The sequence below is a fragment of the Enhydra lutris genome, unplaced genomic scaffold (genome assembly GCF_002288905.1).
Source record: "Enhydra lutris kenyoni isolate GAN:26980312 unplaced genomic scaffold, ASM228890v2 scaffoldscaffold12, whole genome shotgun sequence".
Lineage (NCBI taxonomy): Eukaryota > Metazoa > Chordata > Mammalia > Carnivora > Mustelidae > Enhydra > Enhydra lutris.
The window spans coordinates 32,390,862-32,412,836 of NW_019154096.1; the positions used below are offsets into that span (position 1 = coordinate 32,390,862).

A 21,975-nucleotide genomic window follows, 5' to 3' on the forward strand; every position below is an offset into this window, starting at 1 on the left:
CTGGGGATTAGGCAGACATCATCCTCTCACATTACACATGGAGAATGAGACCTCCTGGGATGGTGAGGCTTGGGCTCAGGTAATGGAGGGTAAAAAGGCAAAGGCAGGGTCGGAATCCCCCTCCATTCAAGCAGGGTCGGGAGGAGACAGTCAGTCAGGCTTCCCGGAGCAGCTGCCTGAGTAAGCATCCTGGGATGGGCTGCAGAGGGCAGCGTGATGATTAACACGCCCAGCGGCCCCCCCTCCTGAGCCTTCCCAGCAGCAAGCCTGCAGACTGCCGCTGGGCTGTTGTTGACCAGAGGACTGGCCTTCCTACAGACAGCAAGAGCCCTGTGACCTCCGAGGGAAGGAGTTGAGCCACGCATCTACCCCAGTTAGACCTCCTCCCTCCCCATTATACCACAGTGTAAACTGAGGCAGGGGTAGGTGGGGGACTTGGCTAAGGCCATGTGGCTTTCAAGCAGCAGAACCAGGATTTCTTCTGGGACTGGTCACATTAGTGCCTCCGCTCGAACCCATTAATTACCTCCCGCCATCAAGATCAGGGCTTTCCTTTGTCTGGCGTTTGTAAATCTGGGCCTCAGCCATCACCTCAGACTGGCCTGGCCCTCACGTGGCCATGACCCCAGAGGGATGCCTGTTTGTGGGGGTGTCAGTGACTGCCAGGGGCTGGCCCTGGCCCCGGAGAGGGTCACCAGGAATGCTCAGTGCTAGGAAGCGTGCGGGTTCCACGGGGAATCCCTGGGCCATTCAGCCTCTCGACCTTCACGCCCACTTCCTTGGTGCCCAGGCTGTCCATGGAGCTGCCCAGCCCTGTGCCAGCCATGGATGAAATGTCAGCTCAGCTAATCCTTCAGCCAGTGTTAGCCCAGATAAAGAGAATGGGACCTGAGGGGACGGGTGACTTGCTCATGAGTCCTTCTCCCTGGTCCAGGCTCAGCACCAGAACTGACCCACTCTTTGGTTCTTATCTTGGTCTTAGGCCCATCCCTGTACCTCTTAGGACTTATGTCCCCTCCCCGGTAAGGTGGCAGGGTGAGACTGAAGACTTCCAAGGACTCTTCTGAGAGCCTCTGTCAGCCTCGGTTAATGCTGTAGAGGAATTGACTTGGGCGGGGGGGCAGTGCGTCTAGGGGTGGGGATAAGGGGTATTCCTCCTGGGTTGCCTTCCAATGGGCAGTGCAGGACCAGGTGACAGGTTCCAAGACACCAGAGTATTCCGAGACAAGCAGAGTGGGCAGAAGTGAGAGACAATGTCCCTAAGTGAGGGCCATTGATAGAAAATTCCATTTAGATCCTCAGCACTGGGAGTGGCAAGTGCCCAGGTGGGTGCCAAGGTCCCTGGTTTGGCCCAGCCCACCTGGGTGTCCCTCTAGGCAAGATCCTAGCCCCTGGAAGGGAGAGGCTATGCCCAGCCCCAAGGGGCTGATGGGAGGTCGGGTGCAGAAGGAGCACCCCGTACAGAGCTGACCCCTAGAAGGTGCCCAGCACCTTTGGCTGGGATTGGAATGGGAGCAGGGGGCCCTCAGGAAGGCCATCTCTGGGGAACAGACCCCCTGGACCTACTCCTGAGTCCGCCCTAGGAGGGGCCTGAAGCCAGGGTTCATCTTCACAGAGTCCTTCTCTGTGATAAGAGAGCCGGTGTCTCTCCCCAGGCAAGACCCCAAGTCTGCGCTTGGCGACACACCAAAGCCAGTGATGATAACGACAGTCCCTGTTTACGGAGCATTTCCCACGCTGGTGCGGAACAGGTCTGCCCTTGTTGAGGCATTACAGCTCTGACAAGAGGGCCTACTATCATCCCCATTTCACAGATGAGGAAACCAAAGCCCAGAGAGGCCCTGTTTCTCGAGCAGCACCGCAGCTCAGGAAGCAGCAGAGCGGAAGCCCCGAGTCTTCTGTCAGAACCCATAGCTGCACCGTGTCCCCTCAGGCTGTGTTGTGTCCTTGCCCCTTTGCACAAGCCCAACACCGAGGGGCTGGGCGGCTTGGTGGGGTGAGATCCACCTGTGTGCCCTGTAAGCCTGAGCTCCTCTGAGGGGCCAGATGGGTAAGTGTTGTCCCTTAGGACCTGGGCCATGCCCACTACTAGTGAGGACAGTGGTTCTGCGAGGGCTCCCTGGAGGAGGTGCCACTCCATCTTTCCCTGGAAAACACAGCAAATCAGGCTTGGGCCCTGGTGAGGCTTTGGAAGGGCTCTAGGGATGTGTCTGTATATGGCTAGGGATGCTGGTGCCCCCCCCCAACATGGACCTTGTCCCCTGCTCACTGATGCCACCTACAAGTCTCTCCTCAGCCCAGATCTTTGCTCTTGCCAGGCCTCTGGGCTTTTGCCCTCCTGTCTGAGAGACTGCCCAAAAGGGTGATGCCCCAGGCCCTCTTTTCCGCTGCCAGGCCATGATGGACACACCCACCAGCACTCTGTCCTTGAATTCTCCATCTTTCTATGTTTTGCCTGCCTCATGTTAGGCACTGTGCAAACACCCTTGGGAAGCACACAGGCTGGCACTTGTCAGCCTTTGACCTTGCCTTCCCTCTCCCCACCCACAACCCCAACCCTGTTTCTTCTTGTCCTCCTCCAGCAGATGGCAGGCACTATCACTAGTTGTTGAAAGAAGGAAATGGATGGATGGATGGGAGCATGGATGGGAGGATGGATGGGAGGATGGATGGATGGATGGATGGAGAGATGGATGGATGGATGGATGGATGAAAGGAAGGAAGGAGCAACCCCCGAAGTCACTCCTCCATTTTCAGTAAGGGGAAACCAATGTCAGATGTTATGAGGGTGGAGAGGGTGCTTCTGGGAGCCCTCCCTTCTCCAGCGCCTGCTCTCTGGGCCCCCCATGGTGCCAGGACATGGCCCCAGGTTTGCGCTGGGCATCACCTGGCACCAGAGCTATCCCCACCCAGAGGCATCCGCCAGAGCCCCGCAGCAGACCTGCTAGGTCTACACTTCATTCTTGAGTCCCTGCAGGTCAGTGATGACACAGGTCTGCCCTTCCCCACCCACTTGCCAAGATTTCACACTAGAGAGAAGGAGGGGGGAAGCCCAGGGGCCTGGACTGGGCTTCCCTGGGCCTGGCTGTGGGCAGGCTGTCAGAACAGCTTGGAATTCTCTCAGAGGAAGTGAAGACAGACGGGATTATTGAACCAAGGGTAGTTTTGGATTCTCGGATAGCCCTACCCAGGAGTTCCCCAGACCCCACTTACTTGGTCGGCCTTCTTATCTGTTCCTTAAGGACAACTGCAGCTACTGCTCTTTGGTGAAAAGTCTCAGGATTTCAGTGTTACCCTGAGCACTCAGGCCCCCGAGCCTCTGGGCTCAACTCTGCTGTACCTGGAGTAGATGGACAAGGGTCTCATAGCCAAAGAGATGACTGGGCACCGGATTTCAATTATGCAAGAATAAGGAAAGACACAGCATCAAAATGTGTGGCAGTTCAGGAATAGAAAAAAAACAACAACACTTGGGGGACAATCAGGGAGGGCAGCATGGTGGAGGTGATCCATTGGGCATTGAAGGAAGGGGTTCCAATGGGCAGAGCAGTTGAAAGCATGGTTGGGGCAAGATAGTACCCGTTCTTCCACTTTCAGCTTTGTGACCACTTGTCTCTGCTGGGCATTTCTTCAGCTATAAGATGGACCTTACGGCTCCCTGGTGATAAGAGTATGGTCAGGGTGGAGTAGGGCAGCCAGGGCTTCTGGGGTTGCTGAGGAAGGGCCCTAACAGGGGCACCTGGGTGGCTCAGTCAGTGAAGCGTCTGCCTTTGGCTTAGGTCATGATCATGGAGTCCTGGGATTGAGCCCCGCATTGAGCCCTACCATGGGGCCCCCTGCTCAGCAGGGGGTCTGCTTCTCCCTTTTCCTCTGCTCTGCCTCCCCCTCCCACTCCTACTCTCTCACTCGCTCACTGTCTCTTTCAAATACATTAACGAAATCTTTAGGAAAAAAGGGGGAGCCCTAGACGACTCGAGAATCCTCATGTTTCTGGCAGGCTGGGTTTCTCACTCCATAAGCACACCGGACATGCATGTGTGTGCGCGGCCCTGTGCGTGTTGGGTGGGTGATGGACAGCAGGGGTGAGGAGCCAGAAGCCTGGTGCTGGAGCCCCCAAGTGCAGGCTCAGAGGTGGCACTGGGGTAGACCCCGCCCCCCCCCATACCACTCTGGGGTCGTCCAGCTCCCTCCTCCGGTGGCCTGTGGGGAGGTCAGTGCTCTGGCCCTGTCCTGCTCTAGAAGATCCGCTGCCCCCCCCCCCCGCCCCCAGTCAGGGTCTGGTCAGAGGGACAATTTGAAGCTGCCCTTCTTTCTCCTTGCCAACAGGCCCGGGCTTCCACCGAGGCCTAGGACCCTTAGTCTGGTCCTTCCCCATGGTCTCGCTTCCTCTCCCCCAACCACAACCCCCCAGCTTGATGAGGTCAGGGAACATGTATTCCAGGAATGTGGGAGGCGGGGCAGTCAGCCTGGTTTGGACAACCATCGTGGTAAATATTTGCCTAGCTCCTGGAGCCAGTACCGTCCGCCCTGGGGAGGGCAAGTGGCCTATTCCTAGGGTCATGTGAGGGGATGCTTTCCTGGGAGATCTCAGAGGGGCGAACCCACATCTCCCCAGTGAGCCTGGGACCTGGGTCTGAGGCCACCCCTCTGGGCAGGGCCAGAGACAGGGTCCCTGGCCCACAGGACCAGCCCCGGCTTGGCCCATCTGTAAAATGGGAATGAGAACAGCCCAGATAGGGAAGGTCAGTGCCCAAGGAGCTGGTTCAGGGCAGCTCAGCCTGTGGAGCAGCAGGGTAGACCCAGTTTGGGTGGGTCCCATGTGACCATGTTTTGGTCCCAGTTTGACCACTTACGACCTTAAGGAATTGCCCCCTCCTTCAAACTTCAACAGCCATTATCCCTGACCTGTTGTTTCATATGTTGCACCTGGATCCACAAACCCGTTTCATCTTAAGCCGTCACAGCCACCAGGGAACAATTAGCAGTGTGTGACCTGAACCCTGAACTCTGGCTCAGGGACGCCTTCCATATGGCCCCCTGCCTACAGACCACGCTGGGCCGTCTGAACCCCTCCCCTACGGTAGTCTGTGGGTAAGTCAGTGATCTGGCCAACGCCAGGCTCTACAAGGTCAGCCCGCCACCTCGCTGGTGGGCAAATAGCTTCAAGGGCCACTGGTCCCTGTTCAGAAAGGAAATGAGGTCCCAGAGATCCTGAGTGACTTGCCCAAAGTCACCCAACATTAAAGGGCAAAGCAAGGATTCCAGTCCACTCTGCCCATCCTTGTCCTTGACCTCACCATGGAGGACAGGACCAGTGCTCCAGCCCGGAATGTGGGTTCTGAACCTTTGGCAGCTGTAGAGATCAACCAGTCCCTTAGCCACAGGCTTGGAGCCAGAGACACGAGCCAGCAGGGTACCTCTCATCCTGGATGCCCTGTGGCCTGGGCCGCCTGTGCTCCAGTGAGCCCCAGTCAGCCCAGCATCTCTCTGGGCCAGCCTCAGCCCCAACCCCAGTTGGCTTCCTCCCACCAAGCCAACACCCAGGGCCAGGGCATCCCTGCAGGAGGAAGGGATGGGCAGGTGGGTGTGTTTGGGAGAATGTATCTGGGTCCTGGGATGCTCTCCACCCCATGGTGACCTTTGGCCGTATTCCCAGACCCAGAGTTGCCGCTTTCCAGCTGTGAGACCTCTGGCAATCCTATCCTTCCTCAGAGCTCAGTTTCCTGCTCTGTAGAATGGGCACCCTTCCTGCCCTGCCCTGCCCCTGGGAGCTCCAGACCTGCAAGGAGAATGAAAGTGTGGTTGTCCTGAGGTCTGCACGCTCCTCTCTGCCCTTGTGGCCTTCGCAGTCAGAGGCTTTCCCTCGGCCAGGCCCTCACCCCCTTCCCCGGCTCTGCAGTGGGAGTCCTGCGCTAAGGATGCCGGGAGAGCCCTCTGGGTGATGGGGTGATGGGGTTCCCAGCCCATGGGGACGTTGGGTGCTCCTCCCCCGGCCCTGAGGTTCAATCCGTGCCCCACCCTGCTGCATGGCCTCGAGAGCCTTTGTAGCAGAGAACATTTCCCCGTGGTGGATCTGTGTTGTTTCTGGTGGTGGTCGGCTGGTCTCCTTCTCCCTTATTCTCCCCCTGGTCGCCAGGGGACCAAACCCACACAGACTATGAGCTTCACCTCAGGGCCCCCTGATGTGGGGCAGGGAGTTATCACCTCTGAGCTCACAGCTCTTCTGTGCCTCTGTGAGTGGTGCCTGGGTGCCCAGCCCTGTCTCTGAGCTGGTCCATCCTCTGGCCAAGCGTGGGTGGGCAGACCACCAGCCTGCGTGTGTCATGGCTGTGTTCTTGTTATTCATTATCTCCTTATTGCCTTTGTGACCTCAGGAAGTTACCCAACCTCTCTGGGCAGCATGTGTAAATGGGAGGTGCCAGTTTTGTTTCTGCCTCCTAGCACTTACCAAAAGTTAAAGAAATCGCAGGCAGAGCCCCAATATGGACTCAGTAGAAGCAGGCCTCCTGGTCCTGTCTCTTTCCCAGGGTCACAGGGAAAAGCCAGGGGGCAGTCAGTTCCCAGCCAAGACTGGAGTTCGTATCCTGATGCAGCCCTGAACCTATCTGTGCACTTGCTGTGTGACCTTGGACACATCTCTTCCCCTTTCTGGTCTGTGTGCCCCTTTGCCCAAGCCCAGCAGAAAGCCTGGGGGTCTGAGGGCACAGGTGTGTGTGCTGTGAGCCGGAGCGCCCCTGAGGGGCAGGATGGGCTGGTGTCATTCCTTGGGGCCTGGACATGGCTCACCGTGTGAGCAAGGGCTTTCCGGCTCTGGCTTCGATCTCAGCTGCCAATATCATGATTTTCTCTCTGTCAGCGGGTCTGTGGGCCAGCTCACCTTTGGGAAAGGCCTGATCTATGGGTGGTGGTGATACCAGTTTTGCCCCAGCCTCTGACTTGCCACGTGACCCTGTAACAAGGGCGCTCACGGCCCCTCTTCAGGCCTCAGACCCTTCCTCTGAGAAATGGGAGAGTTGGAGTCTGTGAGCACCAGGGCTGTTTGTGTTCCTATGTCAAGCAGTTAGGGGGCTGCCAGAGCCAAGGGGTCAAGGTGCAGAGACATTGTCTTTCCCTCCTGGGGCAGGGATGCCAGCCCTGGCTTGGGGAGCTTGGGGGCTTAGGGGCCTGCTGCTCTGTGGAGCCTGGCACCAGCCCCTGCAAGGTCCGTGGTGCCCAAGCTGACCTACCTGGAATGCTGCCTGCGTACCCAGCACTCATGTGTGCTACCTTCTACCATCTGTACACGGCTTTGAGGGAGGTCCCCTCATGACCCCTGTGTTCCCACCCGCAGATGAGAAAACTGAGGCATAGAGAGGTTTAAGAAGTTCAACCAAAGCCACACACTTGTTAAGAGGGGTGAAACCCAGACTTGAAGCAGCCAGTGCACGCACTTGTCCTAGCTGTGCCTGCCTGCCGGCTGCCCAGGGCAGTGGGCCGGCTCCCTCGCCTCCCGTGGCCCCCTGGCATGTGTGGGAGCCCACGATTCATGTGGCCCGCACACTCCTCCCTTCTCTCTTAGCCATGGGGTTCACCCCAAGAGGCTCTTGGCCCACAGTTAGGTTTCCCATTTCTCAGAAGATGCACAGCCCCAGTGAATTATGGCAATTGTCTGGAGCTACCCAGTGAGGCACCTTTGTCGCCGGCTCTCAAATGTGAGGCTCTGTGGCCCGCGCTGTGTAGCCAGGACTCCAGAGAAACCCACCTGCTGAGCCTCTGGGTCCGGTCCTCCAGGATCCCTCTGGGGAGTGGAGCAGAGCAAGGAGGGCTGGTAGCCCTTGAGGAGCTGGGCGAGTGGGATCCCCTCCCCCACCCCATGAGGGTAATCATGCCCTAGCAACAGTGGGGAGCAGGAGACCAGAGTGCCCATGCCTTCTTCCTCCCTCCGTCATCTCCACATTCCCAGTGCACCAGCAATTCCTGCCACTCTGTCTGCTGTCCCCTCTGCTACAAGCACCACCGTCTCTGGCCTGGACCCCTGAAACAGACTCTACACTGTTCTCCCTGCCTCCTCCAGAGCCCTTCTCCCCCAACAGCCACAGAATCTTCTCCAACCAGAGCTAAGGTCATGTCCCTCAGCTGTTCAGACCCTCCTGGAGCTCCTGTCCACCTCTCAGTGACTGGCCATCCACTTGACCCCCACTCACCCCACCTCTCCTTCCCTCACCACCCCTACCACCACCCACTCTCAACTCCTCCCCCTGAGCCAGGCTTTCTTCCCTGTCTTCAAGTCTTCACATGTACTGTTCCCTCTGCCTGGAATGCTGTTCCATGCATTTGGCCTGCCTCTCTCAGGCTCACCCTTCAACTTTACTTCCTCAGAGAGGCTGCCCTGAAACTTGAGTCTATGTTGTATAGCCCCTGTAACTCGTTTTTTCTGGCAGATGCCTCTTCTAGTTATGTAGTGTCTAATTATCAGAATTCCCGCAAGGACAGGACCCAGCACAGCTCGGGGGTTTGTTCAGGGTTTCTTGAGCAAATGAGTGAATGCCGAGTGCTTCCGTCACCCCAAGTCCTCAGATGCTCCTAGAAACCCTGAGAGAAATTGTGATTCCCCCGTTTGACAGGTGGGGCCAGGAACATACACATGCAGCTGGTAACTGGCCGATGTGGGGTGTCAGGGGTGCTGCACCGGGGCACCCCATCATCGGGCCCCTCTTCCTCTAAGTCCCTCTGACTCTCCACCTGCCAAATGGGGATGACTGGGTTTTGCGGGCAGTAAACTTTCCAGAAGGTGGGTGGGTGGGCGGTGGCGGCCCAATCAGTTCCGGGCCCTGCAGCGAGGGTCCCCTCTGACCACCCCTTCCCGTTGCAGCAGGATGGCGCAGGAGTGAGGCGGAGGGGCTGAGCACCGTTGACCAGACGTGGGACACTGGTGGTTCGCGGGTCACTGAGGTAGGTGTGCAGCTGGGCTGGTGGGGGCAGGTTTGGCCTGGATGCTCGGAAAGGGGTAGGCATGTCTCGAGTGGGGAGTAGTACCGGCCCCAGCAACCGTGCCTTTGACTGGGCCTTGGTCCTCATGGGCTGCATGGGGTGCGGCCACCCCGACTGAGACCTTGTCAGCCCCCCAAAGGGCCTCCAGGGACCTCTAAGTCCTGGCCTTTCTCTAGAGTGGCTGCCAAGGCAGGAGGCAGCTGAATGCAGCCGGGGAGGAGGGCAGGTTTGGTGTCCCCAGCCTCGCCCCACGGCTTTGTCTGTACCACTCAGCCCCCGGCGCGTGGGGCACATCTGCTGGGCAACATGGCGGCCACACAGGAAGAGGCTGTTTGCTGAAATGGGTGTTGTGGCTGCCCGCACCCTTCTGTCCCACAAACACACAGACCTCTGGGCTCTGGAGTCAGAGTGACTGTGTTCAAATCCTGGCTCTGCCACTTGTCCACCATGATCTTGTGCGGTTTCTCTGTGTTCGATTTCCCTGTCTGCAAAAGAGGGAGGGGCTCCCAGCACCTGCCCCGACAGGTGCACTGGCACACCTGGTACCAATGTGCACGCAGGAGGCTAGGTCAGCATTCTTGTTGGGGATGCGGGGACCCTTTCTCCTTTCTGGACACCACGGTTCCCACCAGCACCCCCTCCCCGAGCACCCATCAACCCCAGAAGGGACGCAAACTGGGCATCCACCATACTGAGGATTTGGGGGCTCCTGGGAGCTTCTGAGAGTTGGAGCTACAAAGTCCTGGGGCTGAGCCTCCCGGCCCTGTGGAGGCTGGGACACCAGCCTGTCTCAACAGAGTGGTATTTCAGGGTTGATCACTCTTGGTCCTGTGTCAGAGGGTGACCTGTATAATCCCTCTTTACTCTGCGGCTCCCAATCCAGAGATGAGAGGCCTTCACAAAAGTGCTGATTTGGGCCAGGGCCCTTTGTCCCAAGGCCCTGGGTCTCAGCCGGGGGAGGCAGAGTCTTTGCTCTGGCATGAGGCCTTGCCCATTTGTCTCCCTACGGCCCTCAGCTCCTCTCCTGAGATCCCTTGTGCTCCCAGGTGCCCAGACACAGGACCAGGGGCTCTGGAACCAGGGAGCGGGGTGGCGGGAGAGCCCAGCTCCCTGCTATCAGCTCATGACCTTGGGCTAGTCCTTTCACTTCTGTGAGAGTGAGAGCCAGTGTTCTCATCTGAAAATGAGGATAATTATACCCACACTGCTGAGAAGGCCATTATGGGGATGCTCAGAATCCTGAAATATTTTTAAATGTTAGAGCTTAGTGAGAGGCTACTGTGTACCAGGCACTATGCTCCTTAAATACATACTTCTCCCTGCAGTAATCCCGTGAGGAGGTGTTTAGTGCCTCATTCTCCAGAGGCTCAAAGTGGTTAAGAAACCCATAGAGCTGTAAGTAGTGGTGTGGGGATTTGAACCGTGGAATTAAGTGTCCACAATGCCGTAGACACCAGGGCTCTGAGCCACTGGCAGGCCCGAGGTGGGTGCTCAGGAAACCACCTCCCTTTCTGCCTGGTGCCTTTGCCCGGCTCTCTAAGCCTGCAGCCCTCAGGAGCCCGAGGGGGGCCCCTGGAGGCTGGTGGGCGCCCCTCCCCAGAGGGCCTGCCAGCAACTCGATAAGCCTAGGGGATCCCACTGCTAATTGTGGGGTAACCTCTGAAATTCTCCTTCACGGTGGGTTCTTTTTTCGGATGTTTTTCAAGGTAATTCATTCCCTTTCCAGAAATTGCCAGTGGCGGAGCATTAGGGAGCTGGTAATTAATCATAGGAGAGGCTTGGAGTTTATTCTTTAAAAGGGGAAAAAAAAAAAAAGGAAGACTAGAAAGCCTTGATGGAAAAAGAAAAGATAACCACTCCAAGGCAAGGGTGGTAATCAATACCTCGGTGTCCTAGAAACGGCTGGGGGCAAGAGGGTGCGGTGTGGTGAGACATATTGCTCCTCCCTTTCTTCCTGGGGTTGACAGATGGTCAGCGCCTGCCGCAGCATGGGTGAGGCTCTGCCCCTAAGCTCCCCGGGCCTTTTGGAGCAAGGAACTGCCTCTCCCTGGACTCAGCTTTGCCACCTGTAAAATGGGTGAAGGGCAGGTATCAGACTAGAAAAGAAAATTAAATGATTTGTTCCCCACCTCATCCTGGTGCCCAACACAGGGTCGTTGCCCAATTGATATTTTATTAATTGAGTGAGTGAGTGAGTGAGTGAGTAAGGGAACAAATGAATGATTTTCTTGGTCTTCATTAGCTATTACCAGTCAAGGAGATGGTACTTGCTCTAGAACATTGTTTCTCTAGTTGTGTTCTAATTTGGAGTGATAGCTGGAGTGAGGGGCCAGCTCTGTTGCATGGCAAACTCCTGATGAAAGGACACTCCTGACCAGCAGACTGTAGTTGGCCGAGCTCAGGCCCTCAGGGGCGACTGCCCTGGCATCCTCGGGTTCGACTTTCCAAGAGTCTGAGCTGTCTGGAGATTTTTATTTTTAAGTTGCCTTCTGGGTGGGTAGTGAGTTCCTCATCACCAAAAGTATGCAAGCTGGGACTGCATGGGTTACTCAGGGGGCAGACTAGGTCGGGATCGGGCGGCAGGCACTCAGAGCATTCCTGAGTTGGAGAGAGAACATGAGGTTCTCCAGGATGGACACAGGGGAGGCTGGACCAGTAGGCAGGGGAGCCCCTTCCCAGAGGTGGGCTAGAGGAGGCTGCTGAGAAGGGGGATGGCCATGTAGGACACCTATGCTTTGGTGCCTGTTCCCTTGGGGGGAAAGAGGTGTGTGTAGGTGTGTGGATGTGTCTCTCTCTCTCTTTCGGGATGGCTCTCTCTGTGCATGTGCCTCTCTCCTGCCCAGTTTCCCTGTCTTCTCACGTGGGCAGCCCCTGCTCCGCCTCCCTAGCTTACCCACTTTCTCCCTGTCTGATCACATCCACAGCTCCCCCCGGAGCTCCCTCTGGAATTTCTTTCTGAGCCCCAGGACCTTCTCACGTCTGCTCTCCTTATCTTGGGAGGCACCCCTAGCCAGGCATCCCCGCAGACATCTGCTCCATATCATCGCTTCTGTGGTCACCAGGATTGAGTAGAACTGAGAATTCCTGGGCTTCCAACCTGCCGCTCTTCGCCTTGTTCTTCCAGCCCTGGCGGTGTCTGGCTCCCTCCCACACTGCCCTTTGGAAGGGTCTGAGGCAGTGCCCCCCACTTCGAGCCTTGGGGGCGGCGCACCATATGGGGCCTGTCCCCAGGGACCCACCATGCCACCTGCTTAGGAGGGACCGTGAACTCCCAGCTGCCCTGTGCTGTCCTGGGCTTGTGGGCCTCTGGCCGCAGGTGAAAGTAGGAAAGCAAGAGGGGGCCTGTGTCCACTAACAGGGCACTTGGAACCTGGCATTTCCCTCCAGCGCTAATAAAACTGCGGCTATAATTAGAAGTGAGGTGTCCAGAAGCTGGCTGCCAGGCAGGAACCACTGTATGCTCAGGAAGAAATCAGCTGTCCTCTCCGGAGGGGAGAAGGAAGTGGAGGGTGGACTCCCAGAGATCCACGGGCCTGGAGGGTCTCAGAGGCTGGCGAAGTAGGCCAGGCGCCTCCATTCCACTGGACGTCCTCTGGGAGCTCCCTCGGTCCCCATCCCTGGCCAGTCCGTCTTCCTGGGACTCCTGCTGTGTGCCCAGCAGACTCTACCCGGCGTTCGAAGCCACCTCCATCCGCCCCTGCCTCCTTGCACGGCCGCGTCTCACCCTCGCTGTCTGCTGGCTTCCCGTGCTACCCGCCCTCCCATCTTCGCCACATGTCCCCACAGCTGAGCCTTCACGCCTGCGCCTCCTTCTGCCTTGAAAGCTCTCCACCCTTATTGCTGCGTGGCCCGAACCTTCTGGAGCCTTCCTTAAGCCCTGCTTCCTCCGCAAGGTCAGATGTGGACTCCTGCCCACCCTGGACCCTACAGCCTCTGCTTCCCAGAGTCCCTGGGCATTTCCTCCCTGAACTCTTCCAAACTGGGAACCCTCTCTATGCCTCAGGGCCTTCAGAGTGCTGGCCAGGCGGCCCACCAGCCCATCCTTTCTTTTGTCTTCATTGTATACTGGAAGGATGACATGCGGGCTCTTTTACACTCTGTTTTCCTCTGAAACCTGGTGTGTGTTTAACACACACCCCACATGCAGATGCGTGTTCAGTTGCCACGTGTGGTTTCCTCATTTGCCGGGGACGGGGGTGGAAACTGAGGCTGGCGAAGGAAATCTGGCAGATGACAGTCGGCACAGTGAGCACCTTCCCTGTAGGCCAGGCTGCCATTATCCTGCCATTCAAAGTAAGACAGGGGCATGCCACACTGGTCGTAAAAGTAAACTGAGGCAGGCAGAAGTGTGGCAAGTCCCTAGGCAGCCACACCTTAAGAGGAATGGAGGGAACGAGTTGTGAAGGGTTCCATTCCCCTCACAGTGGGCTCCAGGGCTCCTGGTGCCTCCCGACCTAATCCCCAAACAGCCCTAGACAAAGGGGACAGTCACGGGCTGTGCCACATGGGAGTCAGCAGGGCTGCTCATCACTCCAGACACAGCGTGCAGCCTAGGACACTGGGGTTCTGGGGGTTAGCGCACCCAGCTCCTCCCTGGAAGAGAGGATGCCCCTGTCCACCCCTCCCTCCCACAACACCCAGGATGCAGTCTGAATGGCAGAGGGGCCCAAAATGTGTGTTTCTGGGAACCCGAGGATTCCCCCAGGGTGGAAAGATGCCTGGGGCAGGGAGAGGGAGGAGGGGATTGTCTCCCCAGAACCTAGCCCTGCCCCTGCCAGCCTGGAGTGACCTCTCAGGAGCCCACAAGCAGCAGAATAGCCCCTCGGAAGCCCGCTCTCCCCACGGCCTCTCTGGCTGCCAGCTGCATTTTGTGGCCTGCTCCTCTGACAGTCGGACTCTCGTTTGCCTCTGGTCAGGCATCATGGCAGGAAGTCCGGGAAGCTTCAGATGCTGGGCTTGTCCTCCCTCCCACCCCCAGGTCCCTGACCACAGGCAGGGCTGGAGCCACTGCCCAAAGAGGACTCCCCTCAGAGGGGCTACCTCTTCCCACCCACTCTTGGCTGCATATCTCGTGTGGGCTGAGCTAGCCCTGTGAGATGCATCTGTCCCCTCCTTTAGCCCCACACATCCATGGCTTTTCCTCATGTCTGCCCCTCCAAGCCAGCCACCTGCTGACTCCCCGGCTGGACTGGAAGCATCTTGAAGTCTCAGGGCAGACCGAACCATGTCCCAGACCCAGTTCCTAGTGCGCCTGTGCCACACAGCAGGAAGCCAGCAGACACTCAGCCTGTGTGCACCCCACTGTTTCTGGGGATGGTGAGGGGATTTTATCGGGTAGGCTGGTTCTTAGCGTATGGGGTGGGCTGTGTTAAGAAGGATTCTGAGGCTGTGCGCAGGCTGGCAGATGTGTTGTGTGCTGCCTGGTGCGTGTTTGTCCTTTCCAACCCCAGCTCCCTGGGCTTGGAGTCCAGCGGTCAGGTGTCTCAGATCTGGGCTGTGGCCAGTGTGGGCACAGGGAGGAGACAGTGCCCTCGGTGGTGTCTGCAGATGCCCGTCTGCTGAGGCTTCTGGGCAAACTGCCCCAAGAACCTTCCAGAGCTCTGGGTAGTGGGACTCAGAGAGCTGACTGGGGAGCACCAGCCCCAGGCCCCCCAGTCTGGTTAATGGAAATCTGTGAGAGCTTTTCCCTCACATCTGTCTTTCCTGTTAAGTGCTTCTTACCCTTGTTCAGTTCCGGTTTGGGGAAAAGCACATCTTGCCTCACAGCTGTTTGGGACCCTCCACTGCTTCCCCGAGGCTCTTTGGGGGCCTCTTTTGGAGCCTGTGGGAACATCTCTGCTTCATAACCCCCGTGGAATGTTCCCATGCTGCCCTCTCCGTCTGGCCCACATTCTGGTTGGCCGGTGAGACAGCCTAGTATGGAACAGCTCTCACTGGGTGGCCCCTGGTGAGCTCTCTCTCAGCTCCCTGCCCCAGCCAGACTCCCCACCACAGCCAGCCCCCAGACCTCTGTCCCTGTCACCGCCTGGGGAGCCAGCCCCCAGACCCCTGTCCTTGTCACTTCCTGGGGAGCCAGCCAGCCCCCTTCACCCCCACCATCTCTGTCCCCAACAAATGCCCTCTCAGCCGAGGCTCCCAGCCATCCTCTGCCCAGAAGTTCCAGAGTGTCCAAGGGTTGAGTCAGGAAAATGTTGATGAACTAAAACCTGTAAATAATCCAAAATATTTTTCTCTGTGTGTGGAAGAAACACAATAAAAACACTTGCATCCTATAGCCAGCTTAACCTGTCCCCAGTCATAGCTCCAGGAGGGCTGGTCAGGGTCATCCCATGCCTGCTGGGGGCTCCTCTAGCTGCTGCTTGCACACCTCCACTACTGGAGAGCTCACCACCTCAAATAAGGGTTCGTGCACGCATGTGAGTTTCAGTGTGGTCAGTGATGCAGTGTGACATGTGGTTAAAGTATGGTTTTAGGAACAGATGGTTTGGGGTTCAAGACCTTGCTCTGCTACCTATCAACTGGGTGAGTCTGGACAAGTTACTACATCTCCGATGCTCTCTGTTAGGTTACAGGTGAGGACAATCTATAAATGGGGAGAAGCCTGCTTGCAAGGGGTGCTGTGGGGCAGATAGGCAGCAACAGCTGGGTGCCACCAGTCTCCTCTAGTCATGGAAGATGGAAGCTCTAAGGGAGCTTGCCTCCCACCCCTCAGCAATGGAACATCTGCCCGAGGTTGGCGTCAAGTCTGGTACCCAGATACTTCCCTCCCCGGAGATACTGGCCTCCCAGATCCTCTCTGGAGCTCTCCCATGGGAACTGTCAAGATGGCACTTCAAGATGGAGACACAGTACTTCCCCAAAGTGCCGACATCACCAGGGCATTGGTTCAAATACAGTTTCTCAGGCCTCTCTCTTGATGTCTGCTTCCGTGGGCCTGGGACCCAGGGCTCTGAGTTTGTCACCAGTTCCCCGTTGAACACCCGTATCAGGCCAGTCTAGGACACACTGAGGCCTGTAACGGGGAGCCGGCCTAGAGCTTGGGCCCTGGATGGTGTCATAGCCTCACTGGTTGAACTGGAACAAAGCTGTCTGTCCCTGTGGCTAAGTTTTCTCATGGATATGCCAGGGGTCCTGGTGATCCGTAAGGGCTCTTCCTGCTCTTCTAAGTCTGTGCTAATCAGAAGGACGTTGCCTAGGGGTCCTCTCTGCTAGGATCCCTGAGGCAGACCTCTGGGTTTCGGCCCCATTCTCTTTGGCCACAGAGCATTCAGGTCCTAAGACACTTGCCAGACCCAGAGCCCAAGGGACAGAAAAGCTGTTCCCTGGGTGCCACATGCCATGGAGTGGTGGTTCCCCTGGGCCTTCCAGGACGCCTTTAGATCAGCAGGTGTCTGTGAGTCCACTCAGATCTCAAATCTCTTCTGGAAGCTGAGAAGGACCACTTACTTGGAGCCAGCTGGGGGTGGGGGACAGGGTGGAGCGGGGTCATCCAGCTCCTCTGAGGGGCATTGGACCTTTATTAGTTAGCATATGTGGAAGTCTGGAGTGTCAGAACTAGAGGGGGCCCTGTGGAGCTCCTTACTTTTATAGATGGGGAAACTGAGGTCCCGCATGGAAAATGACTTGCTTCACCCAGGGAGAAGCGGGGAGCTGTGCTGGAACCCAGGTCTCTCAGCTTATAGTCTGGTCTCTGGACAGTGCCTGGCTGCCCACTACACCTCTCCTTGGGCTGTCTGGGACGGATGGTTCCACTGGGCCTGAGCCCTGCAGCAGCCTGTGCAGCCCCTGGGAAGAAGTGGGGCCATGTCAGGACAGGGACCAAGGGGCTGCCTGCTCCTGAACACTGGGCCCTTCTTTGACCTTCTCTGTCAACCTAAATCAACAGCCCCTGCTCAGCTCCCGGTCCTCCCACCCCAGCCAGGACAACCCCCATGGAAAGTTTCCAGGAATATCCACGTGGAGGGCAACACGATCCAGAAATGAAAAAAGGCTCTCGCTCTTAGGCTCCCTCCCATTTTCCACTCACGGGTGCTCAAGGGAGTTCATAGGCAGAGGTGGAGATGCCGGCCCTGTCCTAATGAGACCTTGTTGGAGGCGGCTCGGGCCTGGCAGGTGACAGAGGAGGCATTATTCACCGTTGGGGCGTTCACCCTGCCCCGGTCACCTGGGATGATGTCAGGACTTGGGGCCCAGAGTCGGGGCTGTGCGGTCACTCGGATGAGGGCCTGGGGCTCCTCTGACCACTGGCTTCTCTGACACAGCCAGCCTTGGGTGTGGGCCGAGGTCAGCGGCTCACTTTCCTCCCTGGGCCCGGAGCCCAGCCAGGTCCTCTGTTCATAGCCAGGGCCAGGTACAGGACATGCCTCAAGGTCTTTGCATAAGCCAGCCCCTCTTCCCCACATTCTCCATCTGTAGTCAGTAAGGCAGCAGTATTTAGTAAACACCCACTGTGTACGTGGATCTGTGCTCAGCTCTTGGGGAGATAAGGCAACCAAAGACCCTATACCAGCCCTCAGGTTGGCCCAGTCTAGGCCAAGGATCACCCAAAGGAAGGAGAATTAGTCCTACCCAGGGCCCTGGGGCCAGGAAGGTGCTGAGATGACAGAGAAGGAAGCCTTGGGAAGTGTGAGATACAGAAGGCTTCCTGGAGGAGGCAGGTTAGAGCAGAAGGACACTCTAAGAATTTCAAGGATTGCAGGTGGGGCTGAAGGTGAGACAGGAAAGGCACAGCCTGAGGTCAGGGTACAGCCCCCACCAGGACCCTGGATGGTGCCTACTGTGTATGTGAGTGTCGTGCAGTGTGACATAAAAAAAGGAAGACCCAAACTCCGAACAATCACTTGAAATCTTACACTATCGATCAGTACACAGGTCCTTCTGGTGCCTTCCCAGCTCTGTGGAAAGATGAACACCCAGTGGTTAGAGAATGGGCCCTTTCCCTGAACTGGTCTTTTGTAACGTAAGTAAATTATCTGCCAGCCTTTGGTGCCGGGCAGTTTGATAATTCAGGTGTTTAAACGGTAATGACTATGTGGCCAGTCCAGGCAGGAGGCAGTGAGTCAGGCGGCAGATTCAACAGGAATGAAAGGCACTTAATTTACGTGCAGTGTGACTTTTCTAAATCTGCCTGCTCCGCACGAGGAATGATCTGACCAGGGATACCAGGCCCCCTCCCCCAGGGGCTGGTACGTGGTTCCCTGGGGCTGGGCCATGCTAGACCCTCTTGGCTCTCTCTGTCAGAGGGGATTTGGCTGCGGAGCTTCTGGGAGGTGGCAGGAACTTGGTGGCTGTGAGTGGAGAAGAGGATGTGAAGGGTCAGGGGACAGCCTGTGCATCCCAGTTGCCAGCAAATCCCTCAGGCCCTGAGGATAACCTGCTTTTTTAGGGTTTCCAGAAGGGTCTTCTGGAAAGCAATAGGAAGAAATTTAAGAATAGACCTTGGCCAGCAGAGAGAGAAGTGACTTGCCCAGGGTCATGCAGCAGTCCTTGCTGCTGATCACTGTGATGTTGCCGTGGGTGTGTGTGCATGCTTGCACATACGCGCACATGAGTGTTTTGCAGGAGTCTGAATGAAAGTCATGTTAGTGAGCGCCTGCCCCATATACTTTGCACACATTATCTAATTTAATCTTCATAAATTGTGTTTACCAAATGAGTAAGTTATGGGACAGAGAAGTTAAGTCATATGGTCACATGGCCCTTGGGAGATGGGGTCAGAACTTGAATCCAGCTTCGTCTGACTTTAAAGCCTGAGCCCAGCGTTGCCAGGAGAGAGCCCCTGCCAACCAGGAAGATCATAGGTGGCTTCCTGGAGATAGGCTTCTTTTGTCTCCAACAGACCAGGTATCATGAACCTTCAGGTCCCAAGCTGCGTAAGGCCCCATCACCTGACCTCCCAGAGGCTCTTCCTCTTGGTCATAAAATGAGAAGGAAAAGGCCTCCTTGCTGGGGTTCGATGGGACAAGGCCAGTGGTGGGTGTGTTCCCCAGGTTCAGTTCGGGTAGCTGCAGTGTCCGACGCAGCCGTGGGTGAGACCAGCTGGGATCAGGGCCCAGAGCCCTTCCTAGTATCAGCTCACAACCAGGGGGCTCGGCTTCAGGGCTGCCCCTGGGAGTGGAAGGGAAAGGCCAAGACAAAGTACGTGACACAGTGTGAGTGAGGACAGAGGGCAGGCCAGTCCCCAGCACCCAGTTGTTGGCCACACATAGGTGAGTGGGAGTAGTGGCATGTGATGTGGCCTGGTGGCTCATGCTGGCTTTGACGGGCAGCGAGGGGCCAGCAGAGACATCAACCTATAGAACGACACAGCATGTCACTTCTCTGTCACTGAAATGCAGTATGTCAGAGTCCAGGGACGGAAGGTGGTCAGATCATGGCTCTGCTCCTCTGGGCACTGGCAGGGAAGGAGTGCCCATGTTGGGGAGCCCTGCTGTCGCTGAGATGTCCTTCTGCACATCTGGGCTTGGAAATGCAAGCCCAGTGGGTGCAGTGATTGGAAGAGGTCAACAAGTTCCTTCAGAAATGGGGCTGGGACGGAGTGAGGTATGTGGAGGACACACACACACACACACACACACACACACGGCAGCTGCTAAATGTGACATTCCAGAGACACACGGCACGGGAGCAGCCAGGGACGCCAAGGAGCCAACAGAACCCCTCCTCTACATAGGGAAAACTGAGGCCCAGGGACAGGAAGGGGCTTGTTCAAAGGGACCCAGGTCATCAGAGGTGAGCACGGACACGTCCTTGCCCTCCTGCCCTCCGTGGTTGGCAGGGGAGTTGCCACCTCCCACTCGACCCTTCCTCCCCCGGCCTCTCTCTGAGCACGAGCTGGAGGCAAGGCTGAAAGGGACCAGAGTTAGCGTGCCTCACCCGGGGCACCTCTCTAGCCTTGGAGGGTACAGAGCAAGGGGATTCCTCACAGGACACAGTGGGGTCGCTCAGGGCTCTGTTCTTGCTTCCCAGACATCAGCCTTGCGGCACCTGGACAGGAAAGGGGGGCACCCGTGGCAGCCAGTGTTCTCAGAAGAGTTGGCCAGGGCTTGGAGTTCATGCATGTGCAGCAAAAGCTGTGTGTGTCTGCCCCGTGGCTGCCTCCACACCCCTTGCTGGCCCTGGCTCCCTGTCCTCCCCATGTGGCCCTCCCTGTCACACTCCTCCTTCCACCCTCTGAGGCTCTTTCATGCACTCATTTCTGTCTCTCTCCTTCCGTGGCTCTCTTGTGTGCATTCTGCCCAGGGCAGCGGCTTTGTACAACTCCAGGGGGCGCCCTCCCGCAGAGGTTCTCTGTGGGCCTCTTCCTCACTCTCTCGGTGCTCGATTGTCTCTTGGCGCCTCCCTAACGTGCGCCCTCTTTCTCCTTGGGCCCCTTGCTGTTTTTTTCTCGGTCTCTTATTTTCTTCTCTGGGTGTGTACCTGCACATGTGTGTGCCTATATGTGTGTGTTGCCCCCCACCCCAGCTGTGTGTGCACACACGGGCCCGCCCTTCTGTGGGCCGGGCGCAGGCTCCTCCCCGATCCTGAAGGCCCCAGGAGGGCAGCCTGGAGCTCGTGCCCTGAGCACCCACCCCCTTGGCAACTCCACGGTGGTCCGTGCTGAGAAGGTTCTGTGTCTGTGTCTATGGTCAGCCTCCCTGGCCCAGCTCGCAGGACTCCTGGGAGCCAGTGTGAGCCTGGCTGTCACTCGCCTGGAAAGTGGCTCCCATTTGGGAACAGGAATGCCCTGGATGGGAAGAAGAAGGGAGGGGAAAGTTGGTGAAAAAAACAAACAAGCAGGGGATTATGATCCCTGAAAATGTGCCCTTTGTCTAAGGCTGGAATGTGCCCAGCCAGGGAGCAGCGGGGCATGGGGAGGGTTCTGTGCAGAAGGGGCCGGGGGGTGCCCACAATGGAGTGCTGGGATGGGGTGCTGCTCGGTGCCATGGGCCCTGGGGGCCGGGATGTGTCTCCTCCTCCCTAGAAACATCATAAATACGTGGCTAGAGAGAAGAGCTTTCAGGTCTCTCCAAAGCCACTGTGTGACCGAGCCCCCTGCCCGGGCACCATCCCCCATCGGTCATTCAGCAGACATTTATTTAGCACCGCCTGTATACCTGCACTCTTCTGAGTGTTTGGGAAACATCAGTGAGTAGGAGACCAGGTCCCTGTCCTCACGAAAGTGACCTTCTAACAGGGGGAGAAAGAGCATGGATGTTTCGAGACCCAGGGCCTTCGTGACAGTCCCCCTGCCCATTTGTGAAGCAGGCAGCAGGCTGTGGTCTGCGAGGGCCTCCTATGGGCCCCGGGCACGGCCTCCTCCCCGCCAGCGCAGCCCAGGGCTTTCAGTGACCCCCGAGCTGAATGCAGAGCCCAGCTGCAGGCAGCGCTCAGTTTACCAGGAATTTCCAGAAGCACCTGGAGAGGGGAGGGGGCCCCCAGGACCTGTGTGGTTGGAGGCTTTCAGTCAGCTGGGGGCTAAAGCAGCTTCAGAGAGCAAGGAGTAGCGCTGAGAGCGGCCTGGGAAGGGGCGGGGTGGGGAGCTCTGCAGGGCTGCATGAGGCTCCCAGCTCCCTGGTTTCCCCCTGCCTGACCTAGAGAGGCTCCCAAGCCCCGCTCTGCCTCAGTGTCCTCATCTGTCAGATATAAAGGTCAGACCGTTCACCCAGGCTTGTTCTGAGCTGAGCTGTGATCATGGTGCCTAGCTTCTAGGCCCCTAGTGGAAGTCCCCTGGTCAGGACCATCCCGGGGGGACAGGCTCACTTTGCCAGGGGACTCGGTCGGGAATCTACCAGTCTGGTTAGAGGAGTTAGAGGTCATTCTTTCCACACCAGTCATCTGGTGGCATTGGGAAGCCTCTTCTGTCTGTGGGCCTCAGTTTCCCCATCTGTCCGCCAAGGGAGTAGGGCTTGCTGACGTGGGAGCCAGGGAGCCAGGGCTGTGGTTCACAGAGAGTCCCTGGGTGCGTTGGGAACTAACAAAACTATATCAACTATGGGGCATCTGTGGCCAGAGCTGTTCCGAGTC

The 21,975-nt window shown here is 57.4% G+C and overlaps 1 protein-coding gene across 1 annotated transcript in view; it reads left to right on the top strand.

Moving 5' to 3' along the window:
* LOC111144720 (zinc finger MIZ-type containing 1) overlaps positions 1-21,975 on the top strand; it is a 263,603-nt gene that overhangs the window by 109,923 nt on the left and 131,705 nt on the right. The window contains 1 exon segment of the mRNA XM_022499165.1: positions 8,852-8,931. The gene's annotated coding sequence lies outside the window, so the exon portion shown is untranslated.